The following is a 20,670-nucleotide window of genomic DNA, read 5'->3' on the forward strand; positions in this document are numbered from 1 at the left end:
GTAGAACTAAGGTAGAACTAAGGTAGAACTAAGGTAGAACTAAGGTAATAATGCTGCAATGTGATGAATAATGTTTCCTACTTGTATTTCAAAATACTTTTTTTTTTTTTTTAATTGTATCAGTGCTTGGATCATTTTTAATTGACTCTCTTTACTTAATTCAAAGACAGACAAACTGTAAAATATCAAGCAACCTGAAACAACAATGGAACTGAAAATTAAATAACTAGTTTCACTGAGCTTTTTTTTTTTTTTTAATCAAATATGATTTTTGCCAAAATGTATCCCACTATTTTTTTGTTCTTGTTGGGGAAGGGGGGGGTGTTCATGAAAAAAATCATTAGTATCTTAAATGGTTAGCCTGGTGCTATTCCCCATGAGACCCCCATCTTGCTTCTTTCAGGCATATAAAGATTCAGCCATTTTAATATAGAAATTCATTACTGCAGATTGAATCACTGGAATGTGGCATTACAAGACCTCATTTACATTGGCTTTAAAGCCAAGTTTGGGAACTATGTTTAAACTTGTCTTATATATTGCTAAAAGTACTCCTTAACAGACTGTAATGAGACCTAGCTACTCTAAAACCACGAAATATATAATGATACAAGGCTTAAACATTGAGTAAATTTTTAGGTGAGACTGAAATAAAATTTATCCCAGTCTACACTAGCTGAATAAACAGACAAATTCATTCTGCTTGAACTGCTTTTAAAGGAAATTAAACATGATTCATTTATTCCAATTCCCAGTGTGGAGAGACATCAGAGGAACAGATAAGAAGACAAAACAAGTTTAAAAGACATCAGCTTCTATTCTTATGAAATCGTAATGGTAAGTGGAAATATGAAAAAACTGGTTAAAAAAAAAGAGGGAGTTTTAGATTTGAAAAGCACATGAAAAATTACCCATCAAAAATAACACACACTTCATATCTGAAATATGCTTTAAATAAGAGAGAGTTCATGGTAATCAAGACACCATCAAATTTCAAGTTGTTCTGTCAAAAGAAATGCCATCACTATCAGTTTTGGTAAAATAGAGTTTCACTAAGAAAATGAACTATTGCCACAGAGCACTATACTGTGCAATAATAGTTAGGACTTCTGTTGTGTGGAGATTAAAAAATAAAAGTTACAGTTGTTATCTAAATTATGAATTCAAAGTATGTACATTTATAGACATTATATATATATTTTTTAAAAGCAAAACATCATAAAAGGACCTGATATCGTAACAAAGCAGTATGAAATACTATTAAAGTGTAAGAAGATGAATAATTGCTGGCATGGAAATCCTAATTTTGACTTTTCTATTTTTTTGTGAATGGAATAGCTTAATAATTTATATTTTCTTGGCTTATCTTTATATATACGTTACATATATATATATGTATATATATAAATATATATGATTTGTATCAGCTAGGCCTTTGATGCCTAGCACCATTTCAGGATTAAGAAAATGTAGGTTTTGAGGGGCTGAGCTTTTTGCTATAACATCAGCTGCATTTTGCTTGACCACACAATTAGTGTGTAGCCATTCACAGCCTTCCCATTGCTATGCATACAGTAACCATTTCCATACTTCTTTGCCAAATGTAATCTAATGCCCAAGCCTTATTGCTCTAGTGTAGCTATTCTTACATTCGAAGGGTTAACAACACATCTCTGTCCACTCTGGTATGATTCTGCCACCTTTCTCCCTTCTGGAACAGGATTTTGCTGTTTCTCTGCTCCTGGCATGGCCCAGGGCAAGGGCATTCTGAGCTGCACTGTTAGATGGACCATTCCGTCGAGGGGCTTTTAATCTGTAGTGGTATCTGTGCATCCACCAAATATCTGCAAAGAACTTCCCTGGCATCCAACAGATAAATATATATATACAAGCAGAGTTGCTTCTTAACAAATCTTAAACTGGCTTATCTTGAGCCATTGCAATCATTTTAAAACAATGTTGTCAACTATTCCAATAGTCCAAGTCAGTCCTACAGTATGAATTACCATCAACACACTGTTGAGCAACTTTTATAAATAGATACTAATTTTTTAATAAAGGTAGCTGAACATTTCAATAGAGTGGTAAAATGCACCTCAGATTAACATGGATGGGTAAAACACTGCTTATGATTTCCCATCATTTATCAGCAAGGACTGTTTTACTGCCTGATATTTACTTGTAACACTACATAAAAGGAAAAGCAACAGACCAACTAAATTATGTTTTCTGAGGTATGACATTGTGAAAGTGTTAACAACCTAATTCCCAAATCAGTGGACTCTGCTTTTAAAGTTTATTTACAATAACATGACACCTGCCCTATAGCTTCAGCACTTCTTTGCCATATCATAATGGGAACTGACTTTAAAGATACGTAACTACTGTTCAGCAATCTGATTTGATCTTTTGGGATCATCATCACTATTTGGGTATTTCAAATACAAACAGAAGAAACTACATAAACTGTGTGACACTACCTTGAAATTTCAAACTGGATTTCAGACTTTCACTATATTTCACAAATTTCAGGCTGGGACTTCAGATTTTCACTATATAGCATGAAAAAGCAATAGCATAAACTCATAGAAAGACATACTGAGAGGATTAGCTGTACTCTCTAGGAAATGTAATGATTAAAGAGTTCATTACTGAGCCAAATTCTAGCGACACTTGTACACAAAAGGTATCATCAAAGTTTCCTCAAGTTTATGTTACTGTAACTGAAAGAAGAGGTTAGTCCATTTGCTTCTTTCACTTCTGAGGTTTTCATTTCCTTTCCTGTAGAGGTAAAGAAAACTTTTAGTTCAGCTTCCCAATCTAAAACAGATTTTGTTGAAACATAAAAGCAAAATCAACAAAAGCTGTTACAAGGCCGAAAACACACTAAGAGCCCACCTGTTAGCCTGTTTGGGTAGGAAAGAGAGAACAGTGCTCCCAGGGCTACTGACTCTTCCAGCAGCCCGTTAAAGAAATGAAGTATAACTAATGCCCATGACATTTAGAAGGCATCCAGCACATACACACTTCCTCATTGAAGCCACTAATTCCTACCACTAATTCAGATAGAATATTCTTTTGAAGTCCACTACCTCCATCATAAAGGTATATAACAACAAGTATCATTGAGAGGAAAGACAGGAAGAAGGAGAGGGAGAAAGAGAGGCCACAACTCATTAAAACAGAGATGACCTCCTCCTGGCTGGGGAGCAGCTGATAACCTGCAAAGCACGGTTCCCAGCAGCGTGCTGCCCTCGTCATCAGTACTGAGCTTGTTTTCCTGTTCCAAAACCTGAGTACAACAGACACTATGTAGGAAGATAATTTCATCAAAGGCACACACAAATAACAGAATGCATTTCAGAGCAAACTGTGAGGGCTAACACTTCCAGTACTTAGAGGCAGATCATCTGGCTGAACCTGGCCCTGCACTTCTGTTGCTCCCTACAGGCACTTTTACCACAGTAGGCATTTCTCTTTCTCCTCTAAGGCATCTCTGCCATAATAGTTGCCTAACACTTGTACTGTATCTTTGGTAATTATTTTTTTAAATTAAGCTTCCATATTGCCACATGCAAATTTTTCTACTGCTGTTTTCCTAGCTTTCCTCAGAAATGAGGCAGAAAGAAAAATGCTGATGGTGCTAATGACATCACGAGAAATAATATTTTTCCTTCAAATTAACTTTCCACTAGAAACATAACTTTGTAATATTAATTCACACAAAATTATTCCGATCTGTTTCTATGTTTGAAGAAGCTTCTTCTTTTATTTCTCTGTAATATAATTTTCAAAAATGAAAGTCTTCTGCATGCTTCCTATTTCCGTATTGAAAAAAAAAATAGCATTTATCCTATTACCACAGAACATTTTGAGAAATCAAAGGAAACTGATTGAAAAATAGGTAATGATAGCCAATGGCAAAAGAGCCTGTAAACATTAAAGAACTCTTCCCTCGGAGCCAGAAAGAGGATGCAGGATTCCAGTATCTTCCTTTCCATCAGCAAACACTGTGAAACCTTCAGACAACTCCTCCCTTAAGGCCCTTGCCCACAGTGCATCTTCCCTCCAGATAAAGCATCAGCTCCCCACCGCTATCAACGTTCCTGTTAGTTCAAGTGCCAAAGCCCATGCTGTGAAGGTAAAACATTCCAGCCAGGCAGATGGACCGGTGGGAACCCACGCAGAATTTTCACATTTTCCACTTCACTATGCATCACGCTGTTGCCTGTAATACTATTATTAAAATTGCAAGGTATAGAGAGGGAAATCAGAAGGAGAAAAGATAGTATCATGCTTATAGCAAGTAAAAACTGTCTTGAAACCTCTTCTCTACCGCTATGCAAAGTTGCTTCAGCATGACAGCCAAAGAGCTCACTGTTTCGTCACTGCCTGCGTTCATCCTCTGGGCACCAAACCTGTGATGCTGAAGAGATTGCTGTTATGATAAGCAATCAAGAAAGCTATGAGAACAGACAGAGAGCGTTAGCAATGTTCAAAAACTAGGAATCCCATAGGGAAATATTTGATTGTATAATCAAAGGCTGTATCACAACATAAAGACACAGGAGGGGATGGCCTTAGAACTAGGGAAGCAATTATATTGTTTCCTTATCTTTTAAGCATTTGAATATGAAACCTTAGCCTTTGAAATGTCTCAATGTTAAAGAGATACACTCTATATGCATATATATATACACACACATATATGTATAAATATGTAATATGAAAACAATCCTGAATATCTGCAGACATTTGTATTCTAAAAACAGTATTTTGGAAGTAAGGGGTGGCCACATAATAAAGGACATTTGCACATAAAATAAATTTACACCAGAGCTCTCTATTGCTATTAAAGCTTTTCATTTAATTTTTTAAAATTATCTGCCTACTTTTCAAGTAAATGACTCACAGCTGTGTATCTGTCACAGTAGTAAATAATTCTAGAAAATGTGTATTGAAGTTGAGATAAGTATTGTTTAACAACATGTTAGAAAATCACTACAATTATTCTATATAATGAAAACCAGTTTTTAAAAATTTACCTATGTTCCCACAGAATTTCTGGTATCAACATGCTGCAGAAGCCAAGTAGTCTTACACTTGACAAATACACAAAGAAATAATATTTAAATTGCCATACCACCAAGTGACTAGTAATGATAGTCTCCAACAAATAAAGAGAACACCATCCTTTAACCTTCGCAGCACAACAGTAACATCTGATTCTTCAAAACAACTACAGCTGTATGGACTCTGATCAAAGTCAGTAAAATTACACAGGGACTCAAAGATCTGCCCATACAGATCACTTTAAAAAGAAGCAGAGTCTTAACACCATCCTACAACTATTTCTTTGATGTGATAGATTCAATATGTTCATTGCCAATCTGTTACAGAAGTTGCTTTTCTATTAAGGAATCTTAATGATATTGAGGATGAGATCAGAAGCACGAAGGAAACCTTACATTTACATTATGAACACCATGCAAGATGGAAGGATGAAGCGTGTGGGCAATATGGCCTTCTGCTGCAGATGACTGCAAATATGCTGTGCAGACTGGAAAAGGGACTTAGCAAGTATAATTAATTCTACTTGCTTTTAAAGTCACATTTCTTCTCACAGTGGTCATATACAACTTTCATGACAGCAAGGTCTCAGTCCCTTGAAAAAATATACAATTATCTATGCTTCAAATACCAAGGTAATGCATAGATTACAATTTTATTATATTCACTGCCTGGTTAATAACATGCTGAGTATGATTTATTTTCCAGTTTCTTCATTTAAAAAGGGGGGGGTATATTTACTTAAATGATCTTTTTTTCTTTAAATACTTTGAGGCTCCTTACAAAACATCTGTGCACAATATACAAACAACAATCTGTTTATCTACTCTGTCTACACACATTTTATATCAAACATGTCCAATGACTTTTTCACATCGTGTAAAATAACTGCTTGGCACTTGCTGTATTCCAGCTGTTCATGCCAGGCAAACCAAAACACTTAGCTGATTCTTTTATTCCCTCCTCTTTTCTGGATGGCAATCAATATTTCTTTCAAACCAACTGACCACTACCTCATTCCTGATCCATCGTCCTGAAACATGAGAGCTCAGTCTTCAGCATGCTAGAAGAAGTGACAAGAATGCCTCCAATATAAACAATAAAACAAAAATTACTGAAATTATTTTAAATGAATCTTAAATTCAATTATCTCAGGAAAGAAAAGGTGAAAGAAGAGAATTAAGTAGAGAGCTTGTAATAAAGAAACATACATTAACAGTCTTTCAAATATCACAGGCATAGGTAGTTTTTTTATACATTCAAACAAGAATCCCAATCAGCCAGCCTTCCGCACTGTTCTAACTAAATGCATTTAAACCCACATCTTTAGCTAAGTTGGTACTACAAGGCTGCAATAGCTTAAAGTTATTATCTACAAACCTCTATGATGAACTCCAGCAGGAGCTATTTCTACTTTTCCATAAAAACCTATGGACAGCTGAGGATAGTGAAAGGAAAGAAAGTAGCATTTCCTGAATGTTTTTCCCCCAAAACTTTTGCCATTCACCTAAACTTTTATAGGTGCACTCTTTAAAACAACCATTATCTTAATTCTGTTTTAGGAACATATGCATTTGAAGTGAGCACTTGACAAGTTATTAATAAAATTAAAATCCATGCCAAAATAATGTAATAACATGAGACAATGTTAAATGTAAACATCTGATACCAATCAATGCGACCACTATCAATACTCAAACAAAAGTTCAGGTGAGGAACACTGTTTGACATCCATTTTTTTGCAAGCATCTGAATACACAATAACTGAAGTTAGCAAGGAAACTTCTATGGAATAGGATTGAGCATGCAGAGCTGGCACAGATGAAAAGCACAATGGGAACAGTATTTTTTGTGGGAGATGGTGCGACATTCCTTAACAAAACAATCCTGCCAAGCAGTAACCCTAAGGCAATTTTGTTTCATAACTAAAAATGGATATTTTTCCCTTGACTTGAGAGAAAATCCCTGGTTTCTATTCCAGACTGAAAAGCTTAGGTGGAGCAGAAAGTTTGCACTATTTCCACTCATCCCTGTATTTGAAAACAAAACCAAAAAACATGAAAGCAGTCACCAGTATTTTTCTCCTTTGCATTTAGCATCACCCTATTTGACTGATTTTATATTTCTATACAAAATCATACATATATATTGTTATGAAGTGCCCTTTTTGACATCTTTCCATGATTTTCTCCACATCTGGAAGGTGAACAGTTTTATCCCTTTTTCCCAGGTGAACAGAATCTCATGTTAATCTCATAGACACATGGAACTTGGGCTCTAACAGAGCACCAGATTCCCACAATACCTGCAGGAACATCCCAACCTGGCAACAATGCATGACAGATCCCCCTCTGCTGCTCAGAGAATGCCTGAAAACAAACTTTACATCCCAAACTGTATTTTTTTTCCACAGTGTGCTCCAGAAGAACCCTGTTACAGCTAGAAGTTGGGCAGTTCTGTGTTTGAAAACCTGCTGTCAGAAACTACAAGTTGGATTTGAGCTCTCTGGACCTTTTCTTGAAGAGGTATCCCTCTGCCCCTGCGCCCGAGCAGTTGGAGAGGTGGGAACCCTTCCCAAACCTCTGTCCTTCTCCGGGGAACAGCTGTTAGCAAGCACCTGAGCTGGATCCAGGCTTCATGCATTAGATTCACCTTTTTTGTTTGTTTTGAAAACTGAAGGCTGCACTGATACATGAAATCTAAAAATTAAGCTTGTGTGGTAATTTATCTGGCAGAGAAGTGGGTTATGCAATCCCTAACGGCTCTTCCTTTGATGACTAGATACAGAGACATGAATTAGCAGCCTATCATATTTCTGGAGAAATAACTCCTGAGTAGATAAAAACCCAACCCAACTTCTCTTTCTGCCTTTTCTTCTGTGATTTCAGGCATTTTCAGTGTCATTTCTAACACTACTGACTAGCCCCTTAGAATCATGATGTATATAAACATATATAACAGCAATTCAAAGCCAAAACCAAATTTAGATTATCTTACTGAAGTTCCCCAGACATAGCTAAACATTTGGTTACCTCATAGAGAAAAGAAATACTTGGCTTCTTTAAGCAAGCTGCACTTGAGTAGACCTGAGCCTTGCTTTCATGCTTAACTGAAAGCACTTGTACACTTAATCACAAACCAGGAACATCTTCCATATCAAAATAAAATAGCCAGGAATTATTATTTTTTAATAGAAAGGCTGAAAAAAAACATTTACATTATCCCCTTATATTGATCTTGGACACACAGATCTTCCTCCTTATTACACCAAATGGTAACACCGGCTTTAATGTAATGGCACTTGTGCAGTGTCTGCAATAACACTGGAACAAAAAAAATCCATGTGCTGCCACAGAGAAAAATGAGTATTTCATAAAGTCTCTTTAAAGTTATTTTAAGTTATTCCAAATCCAGCTGGCTCAACAGCTAAATGTTTCATATTCATAATATCCTCAGACATATTGCTACACTAAAAATATAGCACAAAAATGACATCAAAACATGAAAATGCCTATTTTCATATGGGCATACAAACAAAACCCCAGAAATTCCTTATTAAAAAAAATGGCAGCCGTGAGCTGCTGTGCCTGCACGTCTCCTCTCTGCGCTAGCTGTGGGGCTCAGGACCACCGTCCGTGACTTGGTGGAGCTCCCGTTGCTCCTGCAACGTCCCGCTCGCCCCTTGCCAATAACTGCTCAGCGGGAAGGCAGAGCCAAGGCCTGGCAGCGCGCAGCTGGGCCTGTACAAGCAGGCGCTTCCTGCGTGCACATCAGACGGGCAGCCGCTGTCTGCCGTGCTGGAGCCTCGGATGTTGCTGTTTACAGAGCATGGAGCCAGGCCGTGGCCGAGGCTGGAGGCGCGCTGTCTGCTTCCGTGCGACGCTTGCCTTTGTCTGGGGCTACCGCGGAGAAGGCAAAGCTGTGCTGCTGCTTGCCCAGCCTGCTCCTGCTCTGCTTGGGGAAAGGTAATGCAGAGCTAGTGTCCTGCTAATAAGGCTGGACAACTCTGTCATTAAAAAAAAAAAAAAAAATCAGGATTTTTTCCCCCCCTCTGTTAGACTTAGCTATTCGCAATAAAAAATGAAGTGATTTATCAGACGTGACTGTATGGAGTGCTTATTCCAAAATCATTACCTGAACTGTGCAACGAAACCTTGATTAGAGCACAATTTTAGGCAACTAATCTATTCACATTAAAAAAAAAAAAAAAAAAAAAGTTGATACAAAAATGAGATGGTGAGAATGAGTTTCTGATAAAACCTTTCATTACACTTCTGGTTTCTGCTCTGGTATTTCAGGCTTGATGTCCCAAATCAGATTAATGCTGTAATACTCAGCTATAATCCTTAAATTTAGCAAATATTTTATTACTAAAATTTTGCTCTTCTGACTTACCCAATAACATATTTTCAGCACTTCCAGTACAACTCAGTATAGTATTTCATTCTTGTATGTACATGGTTTTGCAATTTTAGATTTGAAAGTAGGTTCTACAAAGCTGCGAGTTAAACCTGTCTGACATTTTAGTAACGTTCATGGTTACTAAAGACTGTGTTTGCCTTGCTAATGCCAATTCAAACAACACATTGTATTCCAAAAGGTATGCATCTGCTCCAGCTTCTCCTATCACTACTTAAAAGGACAAAGTCTAACATGAAAGCGCATGCCTCATTTTCCCCTTAATAGTTACTCATACACCCCTGTTTTTCCCAGTTATCTTCTCTTCATTGCCATATAATTTCTAACTTTTACCCAATTACTTTTTAAGGGCTTTAAGTTTTTTTTCTTAATATTAAGATGATAACTATTACTGTTCCTCTTCCCTAATGTACTAGCTCATCTGGGAAACATGGCATAAGATGAAAACATTAGAAGGAATTGAAAGACAAAGCAGAAAGGCAGAAGACGGGGCCTGCCAAAAATGCCCCTCCTTCCTTGTTCCAGGATCCCCAAGAAACGCAGCGAATGGCATCTTTTCTTCCTTTACTTGAGACCTAGGCACTCACGCTCAGTCAGCAGTGTATCTTAGTCTCTCTCTCACACTCCCATCCCCCTTTCTGCTCCCATCCACCTCACCATCACCTCAGAAGCCAGTTACGCCCCCTTGGCCACTATCACCTGTGAGCAGAGGAGGCCAGCAGAGCAGCCAGACCTCTCCTGGCTTCTGCTGAAAGACATCTCCTCCCCAGCTGAGAAACTTTCCTAAGGGTTGTTTTCCTCCATCCTTACACTCTTGCTTAAAATGGAGATTCAGCCAGCTTCTGGGCAGGAAGAACCTCCTTCTCAGATACTTCACAGATACGAGATGTAGCTATTTGGGGACATCCTTAAGTAGAAGGAAATTAAGAGAAGAACAGCAAAGGATGAGGAAACACAGCAAGCACAACAAAGCATGTCAGAAGGAGAAAGAAGTATATCCAACACTCGGCAGGGCAGAAGCTGAAATGGTTGGAAAGATGTGGTGAGGAGAAAGGCTTTCACCTCAGAGGACTCCAGCAAGATCAATAGCTCCCACTGGTAAGCAGCTTCTGTTTCCAAGGTATCAGCTGAGGTAACCTTCTTCACAGAAATAACTACAGCTTGTGTGAGGGCGCACAGGTGCATATGTTATATACATGTGAATGCATTTTTCCCCCTCAAGGAAAGAAGTATTTTCCAGAACTGGAAACATAAGGCAAAGAGAAACTTGGGTTCTATTTCTGGCTCTGATACTGAATAACCTGATCTTAGGTAGGTTACTTTTTTTTGTGTGCGCGCGTGCTTTAGTTTAGCTGGTTATATAATGTGAAAAACAGTGCCTTCCTTAACTTCAAAGGTTATTCTGATTGTTTTAAAATAACGAGATGAAAAAGGCAATAATGATAAATAGTAATCCTTAGTTTGCAGTTATGCAAAATTCTTCTACAGATCTAAGTACTTGATTTCAGATGAAATACAGACATTGTTTGATGTTCATTTCTCGCAGCTTAAGTGCCAGCTCAAGCATCATCCCTTGCCTCCTGCTCCCAGGTGCCTGTTCCACCCCAGCAGTGCCCTGAGAGCCGCACGGTACAACTGCGGTTATGCTGAGCAGTGAACTGGGTGAGAAAGCCAACAGGGAGACCACGGCAGGGAAAGAGGAAGATCTGGAAAACAACGCCCCTGCCAAAACAAATACACATCAATCAAGTACAAAGGCTGGTATCAAAGCTATCAATTTGTGTTACACCATGGTTATATGAGAAATACAGCTGACTTCACTTGTATAACATGTTCTGTCTGCCCTACAGTAACAAACTTGTTTCAAACCAGGAATAAATATTTCAACACAAATTCGAATAGGTAATGTGCAGACATTTCATAATCCTATGGAACCAATTTGTTAACAGTGTTGGAATCTGGGTGATTTCTAGATTAACTTCAGAGATTGAATAAAATACTTTTGCAAACTGAACTACAGTTTCTGTAACGCTTATATTTTAAGCATTTTTCAACGTAATTAAAATAATTCTTAAATCAGCCCCTGAAGTTGTTACAGCCCTGAGTATTGATTTTAACTGTGTTAATGACATTACACAATTAAACTGTAAGACTGAGGTTGATATCTTCACATGACATATTTACACAAATGACTGCTTAAAAAAATAGAAATAAGAACGGTAAAGACAACCTCTTTAAAATTGAATACAAAGCAGGCTTCTGTCAATCTGATTTACTCAAATGTAATGTACCATGAATGTACCATGAAATCCTGCTAAACGAATGGCAAAAAACTCAACTCCCACTAAATGAGTAGAAACCTTTTTTTGTCAAACAATGAAAAAATTAAACTTGAGACTGACTCCTTCCTAACAGGTGTTCCTGCTTTAATACATCACAAAATACAAGCAGTCATAGCCAAGGTTTTCGTATGACTCATCTGGTTCCCAACTGAACACCAAAGTATTTTTAGATTTCAGCAAAGCTGCTACGAAACTTGCCTATTTTTAATACAAATTTGTTTGGTTGCCCAAGATTAAGACACTCCCCAATCACTTGTCTTCTAATTTTTTCCCCACTTTCATTTTTCAAAAAAAAAAAAAAAAAATTCATGCTAGTCTTAAAAAAAAAATCATATTTAGGAAAAAGCAGTTCTAGAAGTTCTATAAATTCCATTAATGAGGATCGAGTGCCAATTAAAAGTGAAGACTTTGATAAATTGTATACTTTCTGCCTGCACTATGGGGTTTTTTTTTTTTTTTTTTTTTTTTTGATTATTTTCTTCTCTTATTCCTTCTAACAATTTGCAGGTAAGCACATCAGTTAAGCATATTGGCCTGGTACAATCCCATTGTTTTTTTAAAGGTGAATTCTGTTTTCTAATCTATCCTTTCAAAAAGGAAATCCAAGTGTTCTGTGATTTCTGTAACATGAGACTTTTTTTTTCCCCCTTTCTAAATGTCCCTTTAAGATTTCAAATCCATGAAAGGTCTGCAAGGAGCCCAGTCCACTGCAACAGCATAGCTAGTTGTCAAGAACTTGCACATTTCCTCTAAACAACAAAAACATGGCTAAATTTCAGCTGTAAGTGGATATTCAAACTTCAAAAGGCATTTATACTATTGACATAACACATAACAGTGATTACAAATACATTAACACAGGGAACAAATTCATGGCATGCTTCTGGCATCACTGTGTTACTGAACGTGCTTTAGGTCCTGCTTGAGCAGAAACTGTAAATTACTAAATAAAGCAAATACTTGAATTCTTATACAGACTGCTAAAAAAATCTCCAAATTTAGCAGTTTATGCTCACCTCCTAGTCACTCATAAGTTAGCTAGCAACAGTCTGCAGGCATAAAATGAACACATCTTTGCTGAACACACAGATGAAGTATGACCTCAGCATGCTAATTAAATGTTTAGTTCTGCAATCCCTCATGCCATAGGAAACTTCTATTCCATAGCAAACATAACGTGTGACCACACAGCTGGATTCTTACTGAATGCAGGACTGTGCTCGCTCCTGTTCCCTGCTCGGGGTAGCCTGCTAGAGATTATAACACCACACACTAGTTCAATGTTGGACCAAATTCAGCAGAGGGGAGACACTATTCAGCCAGATATCTTAGTGACTTAGGTAATTTGTTCTATTTTGGAAAGATATGTGAAATTAAGGATTTGCAACTTACTAATGGGATAAATTCAAAATATGTAAACATTATAGTCTTCATAATAGGTATTTAACACCCTGAATCTATTATAACTGTCTCCCCACAGCAGAGAGCTTGTTGTTTTTTTTTTTAAAAAAATAATAAATTAACCTATCTGTATAAAAATAGCAAACGTCTGAGCTATATAGCTGAAATCTCAAATTAGCTTAAAAACATCTCGATGCACACTCTCCCCCTGCCATCACACACCAACTATTCTCTACTTTGTGCTGGATATAAGAAGTCTCCTATTTCCAAAGCTAAGCATGTCTTTTACAGCACTCTCGCACTGAGAGGGTGCCTGTACAAGCACTTTTTGCAAGAGCTGCAAGGCCTGTGGACAGCATCCCTCCCAAGGCTCCTGGCACTGCCAGTAGATGGGTAACACTTCTGGCTTACAGTGTGTATTTATTTCACCCACACACATTTTTAGTTTGCACCAAAGATGCTATGAATGGTTCTGCAGCTGGGAGTGTCCAGTGTAGGTATGTGCAGTGCTCTGCACACCCAAACCTACATGTGGTGGTGGATGCTTCCCAGAGTCATCTTCACTCCTGACAAGCGTGCAATTGATCTGCTGACAGCATTCATAAGGCAGGAAGCTTGAGTTACTCTGCAGGATCATTAAAAAACTTTTTCAAATAACAGTTTAAATATTTCTGTATGTTCATCTAACACTGGCTGCTGGTGTTTTTCCATGCTTTAATTCACAGTAAGTTTTCACCAAGTTTTCTCTGCTTTCTCCTCAAGGAGACAGCCGTGTCTGGACGTGCATTCAGATGAAGAACATTGCTACATGTAATTCACTGTGGCTCACTTAACGTCATCCCTTTTGCCTTACTTACTGCAATTATATCCTCAGAGAAGAAAAATTGGGAAAAAAGAATAGCATTTAGAATAAAGCCATTTTTTATGTGCTGCAGTTTAGAAAACTACCTTTCAGGAAGTGATGTTTTCGTGAATGTATTGGGGTATTCCCCCCCCCCCCCCGTGTTCTTTCATTTTTATTTTTGTGTCTGTGTGCGTGCACATTTTTAAACAGCAAAACTTCCTATGGCAAAGGGACACATACATATATAAACTGTACTTGTGTAACATTTACACTAATTTGCTGGGGTTTAAAACACTATTTCTAAAAACAGAAGTTAATATAGTTAATGCTTTAATGTGAGAAACAGGACTATGAACAAGCAACAACGATCTTAGTGGCTCCACTCAGACTGGCTGGCTGGCTAGAGCACACATCAGTCATGTATTCCTCAGATAGACACATCCAGCTTGTGAACAGATTGATAGACATGGCTCTGAACCATCACTCTAAGGTACGCGGGAATGTTTTGGTTCTGCATAGGAAAGAATCAACCAGCACTCTCATTTCCTGTTCCAAGTGTTGCTGAAGTGATAAGTGCTTTTATACAGGCTGCAAGGATCCTTATCCTTGCTCAGAGTATATATAGTTTTGAAGTCAATATGAGTGTCTGGAACAAGGAACTTTTTGCTAGCCTAGGAAAATATTTACAGGCTTGCAGGCAGCTTCTAAATGAGCCTCATGCCACCAGCCTAAAGGAAGGCAAAATCCAGGCCAAAGTTGAAAGCTGTCTAATGTTATCCATAGATAATTCAGAAACTTTTATGAAGTAATTGGCCTAGCACCAAGAAGCATACACACAATATTTAGTAGGATTAAAATTAAAAATAATTGCATAAAACTGTTGTACTGAAACACTGAATCCACCTCACTGGAACTTTTAAAAGTACTTGAAAGAATTGGACTAAACATTTCAGTTCAGTCTTCATACAATTTTGTATTATATATCTTAGGATAAGAAATCCTTTTCCTCAGGCCTCTCTGACAAACCTCTCATTCTAACCTAAAACAAGAAAAAAAGCTAAGGCAATAGAAAGTCTTTACAATTTCCTCTTCCAATTGCTTTACTTTCCCCTCAGGAGCAGAACTTTTAACTTCTCTCCTTAGACGTATCTGTGCAACAAATGCTCTTCCATGAATCAATCCGGTGTGGAAGCGTACTACTCAAGTTAACTGAAATAAACTACAACTTGCCTAAGTTAGATTTTAAGACTAGTGAATATATTGATTTATTTTAAATTATCAAAAGTGTTAGTTACAGAATAAGTATCCCAAAAGAAAACACAGATGATCAAAATAGGCTTCTGAGAAAGAAATGTATCAATTTTCTACCTATATCTGATCACAATCAACGTTTAGAAAGATCCATATCTATTCTGATACTGAAAGCATAGGAACCAAGAATATACATTCTGTAAATTTCCAACAGCTGGCATTAAAAGTCGTATTTCCTATCACAAATTCAGTCATAATGAGAATTGCAACATGGGAAAGGAACATTCAGTCTCCCCACTCACGCTCAGGTATTAGTGACCATAGCAACAGAGCACTGTTGATTTTGTTTATTAAATATGAAACAGTGAAAATAATAATAATGAATGGCGTACATCAACAACAGCTATTTCAATAAATAAGGAAGCAGCATCCCAAATGCAATGTGACCGGGAAGAATAACACACACACACACACACACTTCAAAATAAAAGACAGAAAGACTCAGTATATGTATACAGAAGTAGGTATAAGACTGAGGAACTCTACTCTTTATATTTCAAATGTGTCTACTCAGAACATTTTCAGGAATTCCCTTCACCCTAATCTACCCCATTAACAACAGTAAGCTATTAGCTATTAATAGCTAACTCTGACAAGCCAACATCTCTGTAACCATCCTTCCAGACTTCCAGCCTCTGCTTTGGAGGCCGGTCCCTGGTACTGATGTACACATGCGGTACAGGTGTGCCTGCAAGGCAGCTGGGCTCACAGGGGACTGTTCAAATCGTACTGCAAACAACAAGCTTTCTTTCAAAATTGCATCCGTTCCAAAATCAAGGAAGTGAAATATCACAGACAAAGCCAAGATATAGGATCAGATTTTGTCAGCAATGTTAGCACATAGGATAGTAACAAGTGAGGCTTAGATAAAGCATCTAATTACAGACCATGAAAAATACATGGAAGGTTTTCTGTGATCTAAATGTTATCCCACACAGGTGATTTTATTAGAACAGAAGAGCCAATAACAGACCCAATATTTATAAGCCATGTTCAGTTTTGTGTTTTACAGTTCTATTCCCAAGCTTGCCTCTTATTTCAGCAGTCTGTGCTACACAGACCTTTCTCACCAGCACTGTACTGGGGACAGACAAAACTGGGGACAGAGAGTGTCCGGGAATTTATTAGCAATTGCTGGCAGCACCTAGCAGTGCTTTGTAACTGAGCTTTGCAGACTTCTTGTTCCCTTTAATCTTTCCCAGTCAATTCAACCTTTAAAAAAACCAGCAGAACCATGGTTAAATGAATACTAAATCAAATATGAGGAATGTGACTAGTATAACAGCGCAGGAGAGGAAGGTTGTGATGAGCAGTGCTCAGCCAGCCTAGCAGCTCCAGAACTCACAGGCAGATACAGCTGCAGCATTTGGAAGCTAATGCCCTCTGGCAGGAGCTGAAGCAGCGGAGAAGTCGATGCACAGCCACTCCTTCCAACCACAAGAAGCCTTTAGCATGACAAGACAGGAAGACGGGGATATCAACAAACCCAATGTGAAAACAAATGTTCAGTTTGAAAAAGCACAGGGACACTGACAAGTAGAACATTTGCAAAATGTAGACAGTGTTTTAATTTTACTGGATAATGTCAACAGAGTACAGTATCTCGGTTAATTTAGTCAGTATAATTTGTTAGGGTGACACACCTTGGTAATGTACTCATTTCACTATGTGTGCAGTGTCATCAGATGACCTGAACAACAAACTGCTTGTCACTGATGTTTTCTTGTGTTTTACATTCAAACTCCAATGGTATAAACTATTATCTCAGGTCTTAGCATCAAATGCCCCAGAACTAACGACTCCTAACTAAATTATAATCATATATAATTCCTTCTGATGTTTTCAGATTTACAGCATGCAGTCTTAAAACATTAGGGGTGGAGGGAGTATTCCTTCAAAGCTTAGTATTATTACCACATCAGAAAGCTTATCTATCTAGAATGCCCCCCAAAAAGCACACTACTACGTCTGTCTGCCTTCCAGAGAACTCCCAGCCATTTCTCTTTTACTTGAGTTGTTAAAAAGTAGTGTATGATTTGTTTAGAATAATGTTTATCATCATATTGCATATGATAATATACAGCACCTGAACAAAAACATAAAAAAGTATAGCATCCTTTCGTGTTCTGCTTTTTACCTTAAGTAGTAAATCAGTGGAGTAAAAAGTAAAAAAGTAAAACAATTGAGGTAAAACAATGTTACCTATTACCTTTTTATTATTTACAGTCCAATTTTCCACTAATACATGTTGAAAAAGTCCCATTCTCATAACCCCTATCCAGAATCTTCATCTATAAGACATACAAAACCAGGCTCCAAAATATATTATCACAACACCTATCTGCTCATTATGGCATTGGATTTATAATATAACATTATGAAAGTCAGAAATACTCAGCATTTCCAGGAAAAGGAAACATATTTATACTATTTGTATTACCAAAAGATATTAAATCAACTTTGATTTCTTCATAGAAGCACATAAAACAATAAGTATAAGCAGCTAATTTCCAGCAGAGATGCCTCAAGAACTGCATGATACAACAGTGGTGAATCACCTATTTACAGATGCTGGTCAATTTAAAATGCAAATTTTCACTATTATTGAAGAAGGCAAAAGCACTGATTACATTTCATAAAATTAATGTTTCCTTTCCCTGTTCTAGACATGAAACTCAAATAACGTAACTGCTGTTTAGTACTAGAAATATGCAGGACAATTCAAAGATGACGATGCTGTTCAGGTGATTCACCACATGAATAAGCTAAGAGTTATGTGTACATCTACTTAAAGAGATGAATTCTCTATGGACTCCAAGATATAAGTAGTTTTAGCCCTCCAAAACGAAGTGTAGTGAAGTGCTAGCACTATAGCTAACATATTTTTGCAATTTCAAGATAAAGAGGAGATTTTAAGTTCCAAAAGATTTTTTAAAAGAACTTCGCAATGGCCCTTGTTCTTGAGTTTCCAGGTCATAACAAAGCACTAATTCAGGCTGGCACAGCTCTAAAGTTACCTTGTACAGTTCTCCTATCTATTGCACTTCAAGCAGCTGATTGATAAAGCAACAGGGAATGTAGCTCAAAAAAAAATGTTTATCAGCTTTCCAATAAACTTTTTTTTTTTAAATTAATTTAGTCACAGTTTCTAGTGTTCTCGTGCATAGCAGAGGTTTTAAAACATTTCTAAGTATTTCCAAAATACTTCCATCTCAGTGTAAGAAAAACACGTCAATTTAATCTTCCTGATTAAATGTTTCTGTAAGAGAAAAATTTACAAGTACAGTTTTCTAAGTAGGCTTTGCCTTCATAGTCTGGCTCCAATTGCACATCAAAGGTTTGATTTTATATTCAGTAAAGATGCAAGTTTAATCTCAAAAGACTATGATGTCTTAGAAGTTAAAACCTTAACTGCTACTAACAACAATCTGTAAGAGATTCTGCTTTTGATATATGCATTTCTAATAAGGATTACTGAAGTTACTCAACAAGCGTTACCAGTTACCTTGGGTGACTTGCCAAACCTTCCACTGACTCTACATAAACTAAGGATTTCACTTGAATTTCTACATAGCCTTCTGTAAAGATTATTAATTGGTATAATATTGTCTGCTTGCTCTCTGCAAAGCCTTTCACTTCTACTTTTTCTCCCCTACATAAACCTTTAAATACCATCACCTTTCCCTCTGTTGCAACAACACAAGAAATAACCCTAATTAGCCCATTTCCAAAACGTCACTGGTAACTCTATGGAGTAATGGGCACCCTCTATCAATGCCCCCCCCCCCCCCCCCCCGCAGTTAGTTCATTTCCCATAGCCTAATAAACAGGAAAAAATAAACAATACAAGGATTTCATTTAAGCATGCATTAGATTTTAGACAAAAACAAGAAAAGCAATTGAAGGTTCAAGAAAATACACTTTTGTTAATAGCTAGCACATATATATATATATTTATATCATTATGTCAGTACCTCATGGAATTATTATTCAAAAATACCCTTGTCATTTTTTCCCACCCTCTATTCGCTGCTCTGCATATAAGCTCTTTTAACAGAACTACACATTTAGAAATCACCATACACTTTCATCTTTTCTCCTTCACCAGTTCAGCGTCTCCATTTTCTACAATGTCCCAGTAAGTAACTTTCTGGGAGGCACAGTATTGTCCTCTTACACAATACATAGCTGTCTTAGAGTAATTTTATTTTTTAAAAAAGAGGTATTAACACCCTTAATTACTGCCCTAATATTTCCTTTTCTGCCACTTTCCCATGTTGATTTCCCTAGCTTACAATATAGTGAAGATACAGTAATGATATATAGCATCTCAACTCTTCACTGTGAAAGATGTGCCTGATTTATTCCCTGTCATTCAAGGGCAGAAGTTTTAGTCCTTGGGTGGATCATTCCTACTTCCATCTTTCCAAACGGAAGATCTACAACACTGCAAAGGTTTGTAGTTTTCCCTTTGCTATATACCTAAATCAATAGAATAAAAAGTATCACACAAGTAGGGGAACACACTTATTTACTTAATATTTTCTTAAATTAGCAAATCAGAGGTGGAAGAACTGCACCGGCTAAGAACTTAGCTGATCAGGTGCAGCATTCACCAACCAGAACCCTGATGAAACAAAAGGCATAATTACAAATTAATATTGAATGCTAGCCTCTGGAAAAAGCAGTTCAGCAAAAGAACTGAGAGAGTAAGGTTAAGGCTTTCCAAAATTTGCCTGACGTGATCTAATCCAACTTCAATGGGAGCAAAGTTGGGCCATGTGTCCACAGCAACGTGAGTCTAACTGCTACGTCTCAAAAATAATAGTTGAATGAAAACCATCTATTACTACCTTAATTAACCTGACCCAACCATGCACTTTAATAATTACTTTCTTTTAAGATGGTAGCTTTCCTCAAAGTTTCCACAGAATTCTGTGAGCATTCAAACCAAATACACATTTGTAGCAAGGAAGTTGGCAAAGAAAGGCTGAGATGATACACTGGAAAGATAAACCAGCCTATTGATGGTTTAGAGTAAAGAAACTTCAACTTCCTTCACTGTGCGAGGCAAACAGTCTGTCTGTAACCCAATCTCAGCATTCATATTTAATATAATTTTGTAGATCCTCTAAAAATTGCAGCCATGAGGGGAAAAAAAACCTACATCATTTCAACAATAGTATCTACCAGCAACGCTCAACTGTTGCTGCCAGGGATTTTTCCCACGTATCATGCAAATGCATTACCTGTCATGCAAAAGTATATACTTAACGCTCAGCT

General features: G+C 37.2%; 1 protein-coding gene and 2 long non-coding RNA genes across 3 annotated transcripts in view; 2 read left to right on the forward strand and 1 right to left on the reverse strand.

Moving 5' to 3' along the window:
• LOC118170003 overlaps nucleotides 1-7,539 on the forward strand; it is a 41,940-nt gene extending 34,401 nt beyond the window's left edge. Inside the window, exon 3 of the long non-coding RNA XR_004752422.1 lies at nucleotides 7,301-7,539. This is a non-coding gene — a long non-coding RNA (uncharacterized LOC118170003). The remainder of the gene's footprint in view (nucleotides 1-7,300) is intronic.
• Nucleotides 1-20,670, reverse strand: part of BMPR2 (bone morphogenetic protein receptor type 2) — a 103,722-nt gene that overhangs the window by 26,735 nt on the left and 56,317 nt on the right. The gene's annotated exons all lie outside the window — the stretch shown is intronic.
• On the forward strand, nucleotides 10,285-11,694 carry LOC118170002. Its single transcript, XR_004752421.1, has 2 exons — nucleotides 10,285-10,587; nucleotides 11,036-11,694. It is a non-coding gene; the product is annotated as an uncharacterized LOC118170002 (long non-coding RNA).

Source organism: Oxyura jamaicensis, chromosome 7 (assembly GCF_011077185.1).
Source record: "Oxyura jamaicensis isolate SHBP4307 breed ruddy duck chromosome 7, BPBGC_Ojam_1.0, whole genome shotgun sequence".
Taxonomy (NCBI): Eukaryota; Metazoa; Chordata; class Aves; order Anseriformes; family Anatidae; genus Oxyura; species Oxyura jamaicensis.